Source organism: Nomascus leucogenys, chromosome 14 (assembly GCF_006542625.1).
Source record: "Nomascus leucogenys isolate Asia chromosome 14, Asia_NLE_v1, whole genome shotgun sequence".
NCBI classification, from domain to species: Eukaryota; Metazoa; Chordata; class Mammalia; order Primates; family Hylobatidae; genus Nomascus; species Nomascus leucogenys.
The window spans coordinates 72577522-72584932 of NC_044394.1; the positions used below are offsets into that span (position 1 = coordinate 72577522).

The 7411-nt window shown below is 37.9% G+C and overlaps 1 pseudogene; it reads left to right on the forward strand.

The window, feature by feature from the left end:
• The first annotated feature begins 1006 nt into the window (after positions 1-1006).
• LOC115838278 lies at positions 1007-2247 on the forward strand (annotated as a pseudogene).
• Positions 2248-7411: the final 5164 nt, after the last annotated feature.

The following is a 7411-nucleotide window of genomic DNA, read 5'->3' on the forward strand; positions in this document are numbered from 1 at the left end:
ACCTTGACAGTTTTGAGGAACAGGTATTTTGTAGAATGTCCCAACATTGGGATTTGCCTGGTGTTTTCTTCTATGATGATTGGGAGAAGACCACAAAAATAAAGTGCCACTTTCATCACATTCTATCAGGAGCACATCCTATCAACATGACATCACTTTTGATGTTGACCATGATCGTCTGGCTGAGGCAGTGTTTGCTGGATGTCTCCACTGTGAAGTTTCTCCCCCGCCCTCTTTCCACACTGTAGGCTTTTGAAAGGAAGTCGCCGTGTGCAGCCCATACTTAGGGCGGGGGGAGTTATGCTCCACCTCCTTGGGAGTGCAGTATTACATAAATTACCTGAAATTCCACCACTCTGGAGATGTGCCTATTCTCTGCCATTTACTTATTCATATGTATGTGATTGAATAAATATGTAAATGTAAATCAGTGTAGAGTCATGCATATTTATTTTATACTTGGGTTATTTATAATCCAATACTACTTTATTGCTCAAATTGCTCCAGCTTTGGCCATTGAAAGCTTTTTCAAGTGGTCACTGTGTCCCCCTTGACCTGTGTGTTATTCTTTGTTCTTCTGAGCACGTTCTTACTTTCTGGCCCTGTTTATAAAATACTCCTCCAGGCTCATTTTGTACATTCCCCGCCTGTCCTAGAATCAGCCATTTCTCCAGGAAGGCTTACTTCCTTTTATTAAATGGTATTAAGAACGGCGGGGGCAGCGGTGGGGGCGCAGTGACGTCAGGGCGCTGGGGCAGCTCCTGTGACAGATAGAGCTGGAGCGGCGGGGCGGTGGCGGAATCCAGCGGCTGGGAGAGTGGAATGAATCTTACTTGTTGAATATCTTCTGGTTACTAGTCGGATTCATTTGTAAAAGAATCATTTTCCCCTGTGTGGAGACACTTGGTGTTATATTTAAATTATACGTCCAGGGATCAAAAAGCTTTTTGATTTCCCAAAGGAGGGACATACCACTATATCAGCTAAGCTTGACATTACAGCCAAGATGGTGCTGTCCCAGAGACAACAAGATTAACTAAATCGAGCTATAGCAGATTATCTTTGTTCAAATGGTTATGAAGAGGCATATTCAGTTTTTAAAAAGGAAGCTGAATTAGATATGAATGAGGAATTAAAGTAAGCTGGTGTTTTGGGAAAAAAATGGACATCTGTTATTAGATTACAAAAGAAGGTTATGGAATTAGAATCAAAGCTAAATGAAGCAAAAGAAGAATTTACATCAGGTGGACCTCTTGGTCAGAAACAAGACCCAAAAGAATGGATATTTTCCGCCAGAAAAATATACATTGAGTGGTCACAGGAGTCCAGTCACTCGAGTCATTTTCCATCCTGTGTTCGGTGTTATGGTCTCTGCTTCAGAGGATGCTACAATTAAAGTGTGGGATTATAAGACTGGAGATTTTGAATGGACTCTTAAAGGAAGGACATGCAGGCTCTGTACAGGACATTTCATTTGACCACAGCGTCAAGCTTCTGGCTTCCTGTTCTGCAGCTATGACCATTAAACTACGGGATTTTCAGGACTTTGAATGCATCAGAACCATGCACGTCATGGTTCCCCATGACCACAATGTTTCCTCTGTAGCCATAGTGCCCAGTGGAGATCATATAGTGTCTGCCTCAAGGGATAAAACTATAAAAATGTGGGAAGTGCAAACTGGCTACTGTGTGAAGACATTTACAGGACACAAGGAATGGGTAAGTGTGGTACAACCAAATCAAGATGGCACTCTTGATAGCCTGTTGTTCCAATGAGCAGACTGTGCGTGTATGGGTCGTAGCAACAAAGGAATGCAAGGCTGAGCTCCGAGAACATAAGCATGTGGTAGAATGCATTTCCTGGGCTCCAGAAAGCTCATATTCTTCCATTTCTGAAGCAACAGGCTCTGAGACTAAAAAAAAAGTGGTAAACCTGGGCCATTCTTGCTTTCTGGATCCAGAGACAAGACTATTAAGATGTGGGATGTCAGTACTGGCATGTGCCTTATGACCCTTGTGGGTCATGATAACTGGGTACGTGGAGTTCTGTTCAATTCTGGGTGGAAGTTTATTTTGAGTTGTGCTGATGGCAAGACCCTACACGTATGGGATTGCAAGAACAAGCAATGCATGAAGACCCTCAATGCGCATGAACACTTTGTTACCTCCTTGGATTTCCACAAGACGGCACCCTATGCGGTCACTGGCAGCGTAGATAAAACAGTAAAAGTGTGGGAGTGTCGTTGATTGTGTTTCCTTCAGCCCCTCCTCCCTCTTTTCCTCTGGATGCACTCTGATGATACCATGGTTACCCCACTGAGCTCTGTTTAAATAAATATTGTCCTTTCATGTAAATTATTCTGGATGTAGACTGAGCTTATTAAGTGTTACACACAAAGAAAAAAAAGAACAGCATTTAAAACTAAGATGTAAACACTAGGTGTGCTCATTGCTGCTGGGGTGACACTTATTCAGGCCCTGTCAGGAGACAGAACAAGGAAATATATACCAACCCATATCTGTAAGTATATTGTACATATCCATCTGCATCTATTTTGAGCTGAGCTCGATTCCATGTTGATGTCCCCATCACTAACCACTGCCATATGAATCACTGCAACCTTTCCTGCTTGCCTGTAGGTAGCCTCCCCTCCAACAAGGAGAAACCTGGCTCCCACCATCCTCCATCCAGTGACTTCACATTTCAGAGTGTGTGACTAGTGGCTTCAGAATTTATATCCTTTTGGGAAAGAGCTTTATCTACTAGAATACAGGGTTGTGAACAGTTCCTTATGTTTTTAGTCTTACAGTCTCCACTCACTTCCAATGCCACTTGGTCAGGACGTTTTCCTCCCACCCCTTCAGTGGAATTATTGTATACATTTGTAATACAGTTAGTCTTCTGTCATATTCAGCATCCCATCTTGGAATCCCCCAACATCTTTAATTATTTTTTAAATTATTTTAACATTTGCATATGTTAAGGTTCACTCTTTCTGATGTAAAATTCCATGGGTTTTGAAAAATGCAGTGTCGTGTATTCACAACCACAGTATCATACACAATAATTTTACCACTCTAAAAAAAAATCTTGTGCTTTCCCAACTCTACTCTTCCATCTATCTCTCCAGGCCCCTGGAAACCACTGATCCATTTACCATCTCGACAGTTTTGCCTTTTCTAGAACATAATATAAATGGATAAGCTTTTTTCAGTAAACAATATGCATTTAAGTTTTATCTATGTTTTTACATATCCTGATAGTTCATTTATTTATGTCTCTGAATAGTATTCCTTTATATGCATGTACTACAGTTTATTAATCTATTCACCGACTGAAAGACATCCTGGTTTTCCAGATTTTGGCAATTATGAATAACGTTGCTACACACATTTGCATGCAGGTATTTTGTGGACGTAGTTTTCAATCAGTTGGGTAAACATCTAGGAGTATGCTTGCTGGTTCGTACAGTAAAATAATGTTTAACTTTTTAAGAAACTTCCAAACATCTTTTAAAGTAGCTGTACTATTTTGCCTTCCCACCAGAAATGCATGTGGGTTCTTATTCTTCTAAATTCTCATAGCAATTGGTATTGTTGGTTTTTTGTATACCAGCCATTCTAATAGGTGTGTGGTGAAAGCTCATTGTTGTATTCATTTGCATTTCTTTAATGACAGATGATGTTTCACATGCTTATTTACCATTTGTAAGATATATACACACATATATGTACATATGTATATGTCATATGTATACACACACAAATATCATCTTTGGTGGTGATTTGGAGGTGTCTGTTCAGATTTATTCATTTTTTTCAACTGGATTACTTACTCCCTTTTTGCTGACTTTTAAGATTTCTTAAAATGTTTTGTATACAAGTTTCTTATCAGGTTCATGTTTTGCAAATATTTCTTCTCAGTCTGCAGCTTGCGTTTTCATTATCTTAACAGAATCTTTCGTAGAGCAGAAGTTTTTAATTTTAATAAAGTCCAACGTCTCTATTTTTTTTTCTTTCATGGTTCATGCTTTTGGTCGTATATCTAAAAATTCCTCACCAAACCCAAGGTCACATAAATTTTTTTCTTATGTTTTCTTCTAAAAGTTTTATAAATTTGCATTTTAAATTTAGGTTTATGATCCATTTTGAGTTAATTTTTGTGTAAGTTGCAAGTTCTGTGTCCAGATTCACTTAGCCTATGAACATCCAATTGTCCCAGCACCACGTGGTGAAAAGACTTCACTTGCTCCATTGAGTTGCCTTTGCGCCTCTGTCAAAAGTCAGGTTATTATATTGTGTGGGTGGATCTATTTCTGGCCTCTCCATTTGTTGATTTATGTGTCCTTTTTTTTGCCAATACCACACCGTCTTGATTATTATAGCTTTATATTAATTCTTGAAATGAAGGACTCTGAGTACTCCAACTTTGATCTTCTTCTTCAGTATTGTGTTAGCTATTCTAGGCCTTCTGTTTATATTAATTTTAGAATCAGTTTATCAATATCTAAAAAAAAACCTGCTGGGATTTTGAATCGGATTGCTCTGATCAAGTTAGAAATACTTCACATCTTAACAATACCAAGTCTTCCAATAGATAAGCAGGGACTATCTTGCCGTTTATATAGATTATTTTATTTTGCCAGTATTTTCTAGCTTTTTGCATACAGTTTCCATGCAGATTGTGTCAAATTTATAACTAAATACTGATTTGGGGGGATGCTATTGTAAATGGTAATGTAAATTTCATTTCAAATTCTAATTGTTCATTGTATATAGGAAAGCAATTGACTTTGGTATATTTTCTTTGTATGCTGTGTCCTTGTTATACTCACCTTTTCCAGTGAGGTTTTCACCTTTTTTTGTGTGTGTAGATTATTTGGCATTTCCTACATAGACAATGTATCTACTAATAAAGACCATTTTTATTTCTTTTTGTCCAGTCTGTGTATCTTTCTTTTAATTCTTTTTCTTATTGCTGTACCTGGGACTTCCAGTATGATATTCAATAGGAGTGGTGAGAGAGGACATATTTGCCTTATTCTTGATTTTAGGGGGAAAGCGCCCAGCCTCTCACCAATAAGTATGATGTTTAGTGCAGGATTTTTGTACATGTTATTTACCAGGTTGAAGAAATCCCCTCTGTTTCTAGTTTGCTGAGAGATTTTATTGTAGATAGGTATTGATTTTTTTCAAATACTTTCTCTAGCAGTTGATATAGTCATGTGATTTATCTTCTTTAGGCTATTGATACGGTAAATTACATTGATTTTTGAATATCAAACCAGTTTTGTATACATGGAATAAATCCCACTTGGTTATGGTATATAATATTACTGAATATGATTCAATAGATTTTTTAAAGATTGTATCTATGATTATGAGAGATACTGGTCTGTAGTTTTTCCTTTCTTAAAATGTCATTAGCAGGTTTTAGTGTTAGGGCAATATACTGTGCTATGGTCTGAATGTTTGTGTTCCCCCAAATTCATATGTTGGAATTCTAACTTCCAAGGTGATTGTATTAAGAAGTGGGGCCATTGGGAAGTAATTAGATCATGAGGGCGGAGCCCTCATGAATGGGTGATCCCTTATAGAAGACACCTAAATGCCCTTATAGTAGAGGCCTAAGAGAGACTCCTCATCCCCTCCACCATATAAGGACACAGCTAGAAGGAACCATTTATGAAGCAGAGAGCAGGCCCTCACTGGACACCAAATCTGCCAGTGCCTTGCTCATGGACTTCCCAGCCTTCAGAATTGTGAAAAATAAATTTCTATTGTTTATGAGCCACCCAGTTTGTATGGTGTTTTGTTACAGCAGCCTAAATAGACTAAGATAACTGGCCTCATAGAATGAATTTGGAAGCAATGCCTCTGCCTCTATTTTTTGAAAGATATTGTGGAGAATTGTTATTATTTCCTCTTTAAGTACTCTGTTGAATGTACCAGTGAAACTATCTGGGCCTAGTGCTTTCTTTTCTGGAAGGTTCTAAATTATTCAATCTCTTTGAATATAAGACTACTCTCCTTTGGGGGGCTTTAATAGTTTGTGTCTTTCAAGGAATTGTTGCACTTCACCTTAGTTATATTTATGAGCATGAAGTTGTTTGTTGTATTACTTAATTAACCTTTTAATATCTACGGGATCAGTTGTGATGACCTCTCTTTTGTTTCTAATGTTAATAATTTGTGTCTTTTCTCTCTTCATTGGCCTGACTAAATGTTTATCAATTTTATTGCACTTTTCCAAGAACCAGCTTTTGTTTTATGATTTTTCTCTATTGCTTTCCTGTTTATAATTTTATTAATTTCTGTTCTAATTTTTATTACTTATCTTATTTTCCTTGCTTTAGGCTTAAATTAAATTAGGCTTCTTTCTTTAGTTTCCTAAGATGGAAACCTGAATGATTGACTGTAGATCTTTTTTTTCTAATAAATATATGTGTTTAACATTATAAATTCCCATTGTTCTGCTTTTTGTCACTATAGGTTAGTTTGCATTTTTAAAAATTTTATGTAAATGAAATCATGCTGCTTATATGTTTTTTTCTCTGCTTTCTTTTGCTCAGCAAAATTGTTCTCAGATTCATCCATGTCCTTGTTTGTATCATTAGTCTTTCTTTTCTTTCTTTTTTAGACAGAGTCTCACTCTGTCACCCAAGCTGGAGTGCACTGATGTAATCACAACTCACTGCAGCCTTAACCTCCTGTGCTCAAGCAATCCTCCCACCTTGGCCTCCTAAGTAGCTGGGACTACAGGTGTGCACCTCCACACCCTGCTAATTTTTTTTCTTTTCTTTCTTTTTTTTTTTTTTTTTGAGACATAGTCTCTCTCTGTCACCCAGGCTGGAGTGCAGTGGCATGATCTCGGCTCACTGAAACCTCCACCTCCTGGGTTCAAGCAATTTTCCTGCCTCGGCCTTCCCAGTAGCTGGGATTACAAGTGTGTGCCACCACACCTTGCTAATTTTTTTGTATTTTTAGTAGAGATGGGGTTTCACCATGTTGCCCGGACTGGTCTCAAACTCCTGAGCTCAAGTGATCTGCCTCAACCTCCGAAAGTGCTGGTATTACAGGTGTGAGCCACTGCCCAGCTGTCTGTTTCTTCTTATTGCTTGATAGTACTCCATTATATGGATATGCCACAGTCCATTTATCTGTTGCTATACCTTTTGGATCATTTTCAGTTTTAAGTGATTGAAAATAAAGCTGCTATTAACAATCATGTAAGAATGTTTGTGTGGACAAATGCTTTCATTTCTCTTGAGTAAATACCTAGGAGTGGAATGGCTGAGTAATATAGTAAATGTACGTTTAACTTTTAAGAAACTGCCTATCTGTTCTCCAAAGTGGAGGTACCATGTTGCATTCTTACCAGCAACATATAAGAGTTCCAGTTCCTCCACAT